At 36.8% G+C, this 12629-nt stretch overlaps 1 non-coding gene across 1 annotated transcript; it reads left to right on the top strand.

Moving 5' to 3' along the window:
- Positions 1 to 11264: 11264 nt before the first annotated feature.
- On the top strand, positions 11265 to 11335 carry TRNAS-GGA (transfer RNA serine (anticodon GGA)). Its single transcript has one exon. It is a non-coding gene; the product is annotated as a tRNA-Ser (tRNA).
- Positions 11336 to 12629: the final 1294 nt, after the last annotated feature.

Genomic DNA, 12629 nt, shown 5'->3' with positions numbered 1-12629 from the left:
TGACAAGGAATATTGGTATGCAGTAAAAAAATTAAAACCGAAAAAATCCAGTGGACCAGATGGAATTCCTCCATATGTAATTAAGGCTTGCGCCGAAGTGCTTCAGAAATCATTATGTTTTATTTATAATTTAATAATGAAGACACAATGTTTCCCCAAGATTTGGAAATTAACTAAGACCTGCCCAATCTTAAAGTCAGGTGAATGTACAAGAATTGAAAATTATAGACCAATTGCTGTAATATGTGCACCTGCTAAAGTGTTAGAACAAATTTTATATGCAAGAATATTCAAACATGTTAAAAACTACATAAGCGATTGCCAACATGGGTTCTTTCCAGGTAGATCTACTACAACCAATTTAACAAATTTTGTGCAAGATGTATATAATGCATTCTATTGTAGATCTGCTGTACACACAATCTATATTGACTGTGCAAAAGCTTTTGATAAAATCAACCATGATATTCTTCTGCATGAACTATCAGGCTTTTATTTCACAAATAATATGTTAAATCATATCTTCAGGGTAGTAGACAATATGTAACTTAAAAGAATCAAAATCATGTGAATATACTATAAACTCAGGTGTTCCACAAGGATCTAATCTAGGACCTCTCTTATTTATTTTGTATGTAAACGATCTACCAACTTGTGTTAAGAACTCACAGATTCTTTTTTATGCTGATGATATTAAATTGTACAAAGTAATTAATGGTCTAGACGATACAACAGATCTCAAAGAAGATATAGAGAAACTATATGATTGGAGCTGCTTAAATGATCTCACATTTAATACAAATAAATGCTACTTTATGCAACTAACGAATAAAAGAAATAATTTGAGGTGTACATATTCAATTTGTGGTAAATTACTTCCAGAGGTGAACCTAATCAAAAATCTTGGTGTTTTCATTGATTCTGCTTTGACCTTCAAAGAACACATATCATATATGGTAAATAAGGCCTACAGATCATTAGGTTTTGTTATAAGGAATTCTAGAGATTTTAATAGTATACATTGTATTACAACTCTATATAATAGCATAGTAAGAAGTAGACTTGAATTCGCATCCGTTATTTGGTCTCCAATGTATAGATCGTACGAAAATAGCATAGAAAGAATTCAGAAAAGGTTCCTAAGGTATCTCTTTTACAAAAAATATGATATGTCCCTACGACAAAATAACATGAATTACATTAATCTGCTTGACATATTTCGATTTAAGAGTCTTAGTAATAGGAGGAAAATATTAGAACAGTTGTACTTGTATAAAACAATTAATGGTGTCTTAGACAACAGCTCCTTTGTCGGTCAAATACAATTCAATATAAGAAAAAATAATCTGCGTAATAGAAATATTCTAACTTCTAAAATTTCAAAAACTCAGAAATATAGAAACTCACCAATAAATAGAATGTGTCACGGTTACAATATCCTTGTTGCGAACAATCAATGTGTAGATTTTTCACTTCCATTTGACAGATATAAAAGAATAATAGATTCAGTGCTATAGAAACTCTGATAGAATATAGATTGTTTAAAATAAAATGTTACCATTTACAGTGTGCAATATTTGTGAATCACATATAAACCTCTTGCCTAAATGTATGTAGATGGGTATATATATATATATATATCATGCGTTACGTAGTTGTATGTTATATGTATTGTACGTGAATGAATATGTGTTTGTATATTTCCATGTAATTTCTATTGTATTAATCAAACACAGTGTACGCCTTCTGTAATTGGAGGTTCAATCCTCTGTAGAAGTGCAAAGCATAAATAAATAAATTTCAAATCAAACAATTACAGTAAATCTTTACAGATATGTTATTCACGTATTACATTTAAAAAGTTGGCATAATGTAATTTTCTATAATCTAAAGATATTTGTTCATATTCTTGTTTTAGAGTTAGTCCAAAATCGAAGTAATTATAATTTTTCCCCACAGGAAATAAAAACTTTAGGTATTGTGCTATTAACCACTGAACTGATTTTTGCTTTGTACTTGGGAACAAATGAAACTGGTAAGCTAATGTCTTTTGCTGATACTTGGTTTGGTGAAGTACGACAAACTGAGCATTGTTCTTAATTTTGACCAAGCTGTGGCTGCTTTCTTACACTCTGTTATCTTATGGGTAATCGAATCTGGAATATGACAATTATAACAATTTGAAGAATTACTGAAACCATATTTATGACATCTATCTGCCGTTACAATTACTTTTTGGATCACTTTGTACCATATAATGCCTTGTTCGTTAGATGTTTCGCCGTTACATTATTCCAAATTTGCTTCCAATTACATTTTGGATTTTCTCTTTCAATTCGAACGGTTATTATATTAGCATTAAGTTGCTCTCTGTAAATCTGTTTGACAGAAGGACTGTCATAAGTATGTTGCACCACCACTCCGCCACAGGAAAAATCGAAAATGTTATCCAAGTAGATAAACAAATACAATAATAAGATCTTCGTGTGTGATACGTGGGAGGAGAGAAGAGTTGAGTACTTCAGATCGCAATTGTTCATGAGAATTTAAATTTTAAATTGGTTTGGCTGGAATGTGGTCGCAATAGTCCGCGATACTCGTAGCAACTGTCCGGACTCTCATCTCTTCGCGGAGCAACTGGATATGATCGCGGAACACAGGTTGGAAACAGCAACTCTAATGAATTGCATTGTTGTTGTCGTTATTATTAGTATTATTATCTAGAGCCGAGGTGGACTAGTCGGTAGGGCGTTTGACTGCCACGCGGGAGACGGGTTCGATTCCCTGTGTGGGTGATCTTGTCCCCGCTTTAATCTTGGCACTCTCTGAGAGGCCGGAAGCGTGGCAACAGAGCGCTTCTGGTGTCTAAGTGGGCCATAACTCTCAAGGTAACCTGCAGACTTCTAGCCAGAAATCCCGTGCTTCGGTTCGCACGTTCCCCTGTAATAAGCGTTACACAGTTTGATTTCAATAGAAGCAGACGACAGATGTTCTGTTGGCGGATTTTTTCATGTATCCCCGCGTCTCAGTGTGCAGGGTCATTTAAGCGGCTCTGGAGCTCACGCATCCTCAAATCAATGGATACTTGGGGAGTACCCTGGTGGTAAAGGCGATCAGAGCGTGGTGCTGATCACATCACTTCAAAAAAAATTGCCGAGATCGAGAATGTGTGGGGCCCTACCCCCCACATCCCCTAAATGTGCCTTCATGGCATGGTTCTACATGCACGGTGAACTTTTCCTTGTATTATTATTATTATTATACTTATTGCTTGTTAACGATATATTTTTGTTTGGTAATCAAACTTCGCTTTTTGTGCCACTTTTGGCTAACTTGCAAAGATTGGGATGGGTGATGATGTGATAAAATTGATGAATGGACACTCACAAACATCCATGCCCACACCAGGATTCGAACCCGGGACCCCTGGCGTCGCAGCGCGATGTGTTAACCACTCCGCCACGGGGGCCGGCGCTAACGACGTGTGGATTCCGGATCAACTTTAGATATGAGTTTAACCAGGTCCAGATTTAAAGGAGTCTTTGGGGAGGGGGGGGCATTCACCTGGAAAAGGGTCTCCACTGGAGTAAAGGAGCTTTGTGAAAGGATTGGATTTGAAATGGAAAAAAATAAAATAAAAATATTTGAAATGTGATAAAATATGTAATAAATATCACTAACCATACAACTTGTTCCAAAACTTATAACTGCAATTATGTATAGGGGGGCTCGCGATGTTCGTCCCGGGTACTTCACATATGTAAATCCATTCCTGCATTTATTTCCGCCTACAGGTTGCTAGGAAGAAAAATATTCAGTCACTACGTGTCCCGGCAAGTGCAGAGTCCTGTCGATGCACAGGGAACACACATATGCTAGGAGGATCATTAATGGAACACACATACACACACACGTTAGCACGCGAAATCGGGCAGTCATCGGTGAACGACGTGCGAGATCCAGTTCACTTTCATTAAAGCTCGCGAAATAATCGTCTATAAATCTAGTGTCTCTGTGACGTCGACACCGGTGTATAATCTGGAACTAGCTGCATCTTGTCACCTTTAAATCCCCTCAGTTTAGAGAGAGAGAGAAAATTGAAACCAATAGGGACGAAAATAGGTGCGGGGGGAATCATTTGACAAGCGCCCAATGAGATCGAATCGTCATATATATCGACCTCCCTCCTATTTACATACCCTGATTTTCAGCAGGCTGTCTGTATTGAACTGATGATAAAGCAGTGTTTGAATTGAATGGATAAACCTGAGTATCAAAATCTATTCTTAAAGGTAGAAAAGACACTTTAATGTTATTAATCATACTAATGTATAATAACAAATCTTACTTTTAAGATAGGAGAGTGATTGAACATACCGGCATGTCAGATCTTTGTGAAAACATTGGAAATAAAAAAAAATGTTTATTGTATTTTTGGTTTTGTGTTTAATAAGTAAAGTTACACAAAATTATATTTTTTATTTAAACGTTCTATTATTTTTTACCTTACCTTAACTTTTTAACCTTAAATATTACACTTTTTTGCAATTGTTGCTGAAAGAACACTGAAATGGCATGTATCAGGTAAGTCCTTATTTCATTTTAAATATCCAAATGTTTACACAAAATTATTTTCCATTTCCTCTCTACATTTTGCTTAATAAGGTGTATTTTATACAGGTGGGAGCAACCGACACATTCATATTAAATTAGTCACTTTAAGAACTTTATCTGAAAACAATTGGATTATAATTTTAAGTTTCTTGCTCATAATTGTTAACGTATGAGTTAATTTATAATGAATTGTCCTTGTAAAACCTTAACTGAAAAAGAGGCACTTCAGAACTACCCATCCACTTTACGGGTAAATTCGTGATGACATGTTAACTGCGTCACACGGAAATTCCCGAACACAAGTGGTTCGTTCCTATGGAATCTCACGCCTAATGTAGTTACGATTGATTGATTGATTGATTGACTGATTTGGTGTTTTAAGTCCACTTTATGCACATTAAGGTTAATTTCGACTGGACCTACAGTTTAAAGTGGGATCCGAACCACTATGTGCCTCCACCGGGCATCGAACTGGGGATCCCTTGATTACAAGGCGACGACGCTACCACTGCGCCATCGGGGAGGCCTAATGTATTTAAGGCAAATATTTATACACAATAAAGAAAGTGTGGGGGCGTCACCCCCACACCCCCTATACGCCTTCATGGCGTGGTGCTAAGCACAGGGGAGCACTTTACCTTTTTTTACCAATAATGCAATTAGCAGTAGCGACTCGGAAAGTAAGGTATGTGTAAACTCAAAACTGTTTTTACATAGTGTTAAAATATCCAAAATTACAGAAATCAGACACTAAGCAATGTACGAAACCGGAAATGTGTTCTACATATTTCGATGTCAATCACATTCTCCGGTTTATTTAACGATATACTCATAATTCACTGATGTACAGAAAGAAACCATGTTGAAAAATATACGTTTATATACGAACAATATAATTCAGTACAGCACCAAAGTAACTAGAGAATAAATCAGAGCAAAATTTTACAAATAAATAACAATTGCCAAATATTTCCAACTGTCATGTCATGATGGATTTCAGGCAAGTTTCACACTTTCTGCATAATGCGGTACACAATAAATGCAAACTATAGACCGATTCTGTATTTATCACCATAGTAATTATTATAATTATTTTAGAGACAGGTATTGGTACTCAGATCCGAGGGATCCGCTGACCAACGACAGGTGCGGTCCTCCATTCATTTTGGGGGTTAGCCGTAGAGCTGACAACTCTGCACTGTAAAAAGGCATGTCAAGAAACAGCAATATGAGGCCATGGATGTTCCCAAGGTAAAATATTCCGGAGGTAAAAATGTCCCCCATTCGGATCTCCGGGTGGGGACTACTTTGGGAGGTCTCTGGACTAAGAATAAGATCTACATTAGGAATAGGGATATTAAATTAGGCACCTGGAATGTTCTGAGCCTTTACCGGCCTGGGGCATTTCAGTGTACAGTTAATGAGATAGTTAAGTATAAATTAGATGTAGTAGCTGTCCAGGAAGTAAGTTGGCCAGGAGAAGGGAATTGTAAAACTAAAAATTATACTTTTTTCTATGGTGGTACTGAAAATCATAATTTTGGAACAGGCTTTTCCATAAATAATAGAATTATCTCGACTCTTAAAACAGTAGAATTTATTAATGATAGGATATCATATGCAGTTTTACAGGGTAGGTGGTGTAAAATTATTTTAATAAACATACATGCACCAACGGAAGATAAAGATGATAATACTTGATACGTTCAGGCGCCTGTCTGTATTTCTATACTATTAAACGTATTATTATATTTATTAATAACTTAATAATACTCAGCGGTGAACGATGAGACTCGGTGAAGTACACAGACACCTCTCAGGTACGGGGATAGTGTTAGGCAAAGACAATATGCACAGCACAGAGAAATAAACCACTTTACTGCAGTATGTATAAACTGAAAGGTTTTTATTCTTTATTTATTGCAATTATAATGCAAATATACTGGAGACGAAGGCGAGGATTTCGCTTTGTCGATGAAATGACAACTAAAACTCATAAACTCAATGCGTGGCTATCGGAATGCCTATGATAACATAAACCAGTTTGAGCCCCGAACTACCACACCAAGAGATATGCAATAATAACTGAGCCAATATTTTGTCTTTAGCCTTTTATTTCCAAATTAATCCTTAGGCTAGCTTTATTATTTAACGTAGAATGGTTGCAGTATTGTGCATAGCATCAATGCATGGCTATCGGCGTACCTATGATCACATAGGCCTAGCTTGCGCCCCGAACTACCATACCAGGATGTATGCACAACACCGAGCAGTTCCTTTTAAGTTTAAAAGCTTGGTTGATCCCTGGCGAAAGTATGTTATTTCTTACGCTATATCCTAGCTTTTATACTATTTTCGAGAACACAGATTCAAGTACAGATGAATCACTCACTATCTATAAAAGGATACTATCAACAAAACTGACATCTACACATGTTTATAAATACAAATTCACATAGTGCATTCTCGCAAACATGAAGATACATTAAACTACAATAAACATGAAACAAAAGATATACATTACAAACAGGGTGCAATATTACATATAATAACAACATTTACGTGTCCTTTCATAAAAGTATAATATATCACTGACATATTTTAAAGTTGTGACGTCACATAAAAATATGGATCATATCATACTAAAGATGATTTTTATGCAGAGTCTTTGATAAATTTTCTCAGTATGATATGAAAATTATGTTAGGTGACTGCAATGCACAGACTGGCAAAGAAGAGACATTTAAACCCACGATTAGTAAAGAAAGTCTTCATGAATTAAGTAATGATAATGGTATAAGATTGATTACTTTTGCAACCTTAAACAATTTCATTGTGAAAAGTACCACTTTTAAACATAAAGATATCCATAAATATACCTGGTCTTCTCCAGATGGTAAAACTCATAATCAGATAGATCATATTCTCTTTGATAAGAGAAGGGATACTAGTATAATTGACGTTCGTACACATAGAGGTGCTGACTGTGCCAGTGACCATTATTTAGTAATTGCTAAATTAAGAGAAAGACTCGCAGTGATAAATCATAAGCAACAAAATCTAAAAGTTATAAAATTTGATACAGGAAAGTTTACTGATGAAATAATTAAGAAAGATTACCAAATTAAACTGTCAAATAGATTTGATGTTTCGAAGGATTAAAATGATGATGAAAATATAAATGAAACAGACGTAAATAAGAGTTGGGAGCAAATACGTAATGCAATAGAATCAGCAGCTAAAGAAAGTATAGGATACTATAAACCAAGAAAAAGTAAGCTATGGTTTGATAATGAATGTCATAATCTAATAGAAATAAGAAATCAGGCTAGACTTGGGTGGTTAAATAACTCTGATGATACAAATCTAAGCAATTATAATAGAATAAAGCGAGAAGTTAACCGCACGTTTAGAAGTAAAAAAAGAGATTACTTGTAAAGCAAAATTAACCAAATTGAAACAAACATCAAAAACAAAAATATCAGAGATTTATATAAAGGTGTAAATGAATTTAGAAAGGGGTGGCAATCTATTTAGTTTAAATAACTTTAAACAACTTCAACAAATCAACAACGGTGATTTTCTAGCTGACCCAAAGCGATATTCTAAAGAGATGGAAGAACTACTTTAATGACCTTTTAAATGTTCATGTAGGAGATAAATCAGAAGTAAATGAAGTACACACAGCAGAACATTTAGTTCCAGAACCTAACTTGACTGAAGTTAAAGATGCTATTAAAAGGCTAAAGAATAACAAAGCACCTGGCATTGATTTAATACCAGATGAGTTAATTAAATATGGTGGAAATTCGTTAATATGTCAAATTCATAAATTAATTTGTTTAATATGGAATAAAGAAGAAATCCCTCAACAGTGGAAAGAATCCATAATTGTTCCTGTCTTTGAAAAGGTGATAAAATGAACTGCAATAATTACCGTGGAATTTCTCTACTCTCAACAACATATAAAATATTGTCTAACATTCTTTTAACAAGAATAACCCCATGTGCTAATGAAATTATAGGTGATTATCAATGTGGATTTAAACGTAAAAGATCAACTACAGATAAAATTTTTCACATTAGACAGACACTTGAAAAAAAGTGGGAATATAATCAAAATGTCCATCAGCTATTCATTTATTTTAAAAAAGCATATGATTCAGTCAAAAGAGATAAATTATATAATACCAGGTGGTTATAATTAAAGTGACGGTGTTCAGAGTGGTACAGCACGGGCTGTAATGAGAGTAGCAGTCTGAAACTTCGTAGATATGATAATGAAGCAATGCGCTCGCGAATTATGCAAAAAAAAAAAAAAATAGTTCCAATTCTCGCCACCAGGGTAAAAAATGGCGCTGTAAGCAGTCAAAACGTGGAATTTTCCGTAACTCTGACGTCAAAGTCGGTGACATTGCCTAACCATTGTGTGAGCTCCCTGGTTGTTGTTGGTGACGCTTGTTGCTTTTTTTTCCTTTAGTGATGTGAATGTTCGCCGAACATTAAAAGTTTGATTTTTCCCGCGTAAAAAGCAATGGCTATTGCGAAGAAAGACCGTGCACTGCTAGTGAAGTTGTTTTACCAGAATGGGAGCAATAGTAACGCTGCACTGCGGAAATATCGCCAACAGAAAGGGCTGAGAAGAGGGCCCATGTCAATTAATGGGCTGAAGAAGATGAAGAAATTCGAGGAAACAGGTGAATTGGGTGTTGCACCAGGGAGAGGAAGGCCGCCCATCCCCGTGGAAGTTGTGGACGAAGTTGCTGTAGCTGTAGCTGACCGTGCAGCACATGCCTCAACTTTTGCAACCAGTGCTAGAGCTGTGGCACGTGAATTGTCACTCCCCTGGTCAACAGTTCGCAAGGTATTGCGGTGCATTTTACACTGGTATCCCTACAAGATTCAAATTGTGCACCAATTGAAACCCCAAGATATTCCACAACGCCGTGAGTTTGCCCATCGGTTTTTGGCACGCATGGAAGTGGATGACATGTGGCCGGGGAATATTCTGTGGACTGACGAGGCGCATTTTACTCTGGTCGGTACAGTGAATACTCAGAACTGTCGCATATGGGGTTCCACTCGTCCACATGTTGTGCAGGAACAACCATTGCACTCAGTTTACGTGACTGCATGGTGTGGGTTCACTAGCTCCTTCATTCTTGGTCCGTTTTTCTTTGAGGAGATGACACCTCGAGGGCCTGTTAGGTGTACAGTGACATCTGCACGTTATAGGGACCTCCTTGTGCAACACGTGATTCCAGCTTTGCAAGAACGGAACTGTGAACACACCACCATTTTCATGCAAGATGGGGCAACACCACATGTCGCTCGCCACGTGAAAGATTTGCTTCGAGAAACCTTCACTAATGACCGCATCATCTCTAGGCAGTTTCCAGATGATTGGCCTTCCAGATCCCCCGACCTTAATCCATGTGACTTCTGGCTGTGGGGATATTTAAAAGATCGTGTCTATCAGGGACATGTCCGGTCTCTGCCTGATCTGAAGGCTAGCATACAACGAGATGTCGCTCAGATTTCACCAGACATGCTGCGAGCAACCGTCGACCATGCCGTGTTACGAATGCAGCATGTTGCTGAATTGGGAGGCCATATTGAACAGTTCTTGTAACCATAGTTCCTAATAAACATGCCAGAGCCATTGTTCTCATGTGTTTGATCTTTCCTGCCTTTTTCCTGTAACTATACCACGTTTTGACTGCTTACAGCGCCATTTTTTACCCTGGTGGCGAGAATTGGAACTATTTTTTTTTTTTTTTTTCATAATTCGCGAGCGCATTGCTTCATTAGCATATCTACGAAGTTTCAGACTGCTACTCTCATTACAGCCCGTGCTGTACCACTCTGAACACCGTCACTTTAATTATAAGCACCTTGTATATTAGTCGAGTTTGGAATACCTAAGAAGCTTGTTAGTATGATAAAAGTATGGACTAGTGAAACAGAAAGTAAAATTCGTGTGGGTATTAATGTGTCTGACAAATTTACAATTCATGATGGGTTAAAACAAGGAGATGAATTATCTTCATTGCTCTTTAATTTTGCCTTAGAATATGCTGTTAGGAAGGTAAAAGAAACTAACGAAGGACTAAAATTAAGTGGTGTGACTCAGTTGTTATCATATGCAGATGATGTAGACTTATTAGGGGATGATATAAATACAATTAAGAATAATGCTAAAATATCTTTCAAAACTTCTAAAGAGATAGCTTTGGAAGTTAACAAAGAGAAAGCTAAATATATGCTTACAGGCCGACACCAAGTGTTAGGTAATAATCAAAATCTAATTATTGATAATAACTCCATTGAACAAGTTTCCAAATTCAAATACTTAGGAGTAATATTAACAAGTGAAAATTATATTAAAGAGGAAATAAAAAGTAGGCTTAATTCAGGAAATGCAAGTTACTTCTCTCTTCACAAACTTTTGTCTTCTCGTTTAATATCTAAGAAACTAAAAGTTAAAATATACAAAACAGTAATTTGCCTGGTTCCTCCTCCTTGGAGGAACCAGGCAACGTCGACGTCTATAGTGTTTCAAAGGCAACAGATCCCGTTGCAGTAGCACGTGAAGAGACGATTTCACACAGGTAAAACAGCGACAGCGAAAATGCAGGGGAAGTCAGGGCGGCTCGGTAGCTCAGTGGTAGAGCAATGGCACGGATTGCCAGAGACCCGGGTTCGAGTCCTGGTCGAGCCTGCATTTTTCGCTGAAAATCTACATAGTACATCTCCTGTGTGTGAGTAATTTGCCTGTAGTATTATATGGGTGTGAATCTTGGTCCCATACATTGAAAGAGAAACATAAATTGAGAGTATTTGAAAATGAGATCATTAGGAAAATATTTGGATCTAAAAGGGATGAGGAGACAGGGGAGTGGAGAAGGTTACATAATTTAGAACTACATAATTTGTATTCATGTCTAGATATTATTAGAATAATTAAATCAAGAAGACTTAGGTGGGCAGGCCATGTGTCAGTAATGGGAGAGGAAAGAGGAGTTTACAGGATTGTTGTTGGGAAACCTGATGGTAAGAGACCTGTAGGAAGGCCAAGACGAAGATGGAGGGACAACGTTGAGGTAGACCTAGAGGAAATCGGTAGGGATGGAAAAGAGTATATAGAAAAGATTGTATAGAATCCAAGCAGATCTTTCTACGACAAATGTCCAAAATTTCGAGACTCAAACATTGCGTTTACAACGACGCATGTTTGGTCTAATTCTCTTTCAGATTACAACCGTTAGAAGATAGATTTCAACTATACGTTACCCCATTTCTTTGTACACTCCTGGTCACATAAAGTGGCGAATTTTATAAGGTCGGACAGTTGAAGTATGTGCCACTTTATCTGAACAGGAGCGTATATATGCGTTCGGCTAGTTTGGGCATATACAGTAGAACCTCGATAACTCGAAACTCAACATCTCGAATTCCTTGACAAGTCGAATTTTTTGTAATCACCTTGAATTGTCCATAACACTCAATACTAAATTAACCTCAACAACTCGAAAAAAACCTTGATAAGACGAATTTTTGAACCGTTTATGGGATGCCGTTCGAGCTCAATAACTCGAAGGTAGAGTATGAAAAACCTCTATCAGTCGAAGTTAAATTCTAATCACCTCTATAACTCGAAGTTTTAGTCGCACGGACCTCAATAAGTCGAAGTGTAAGGTGCGTACGTACCATGTCAGGTGATCAACAATCGTGTCGGAACTTGAACTCCCCATACGTAGTGCCGGCGTTCAGAAGGGTCGGTAAACTTTAGACCTCTATAACTCGAAGTCGGCGATTTTTGGCCCTCAATAACTCGAATCTTGGTAAGTCTAAATCCTTGTTACCTCGATTTTTTTCTTTTCCCCCTCAAGTTCGAGTTATCAAGATTCCACTGTAGTATAATCACGTGCTAATCAGAATGATATACACGAACAGTGACAGTTTCAAACAAGAAAACTAGATAAATAAATGTTCTCTTAGGTCAAATATTTTTT

Source organism: Lepisma saccharinum, chromosome 7 (assembly GCF_977018435.1).
Source record: "Lepisma saccharinum chromosome 7, izLepSacc3.1, whole genome shotgun sequence".
Taxonomy (NCBI): domain Eukaryota; kingdom Metazoa; phylum Arthropoda; class Insecta; order Zygentoma; family Lepismatidae; genus Lepisma; species Lepisma saccharinum.
This window is presented reverse-complemented; position numbering and strand designations above follow the sequence as displayed.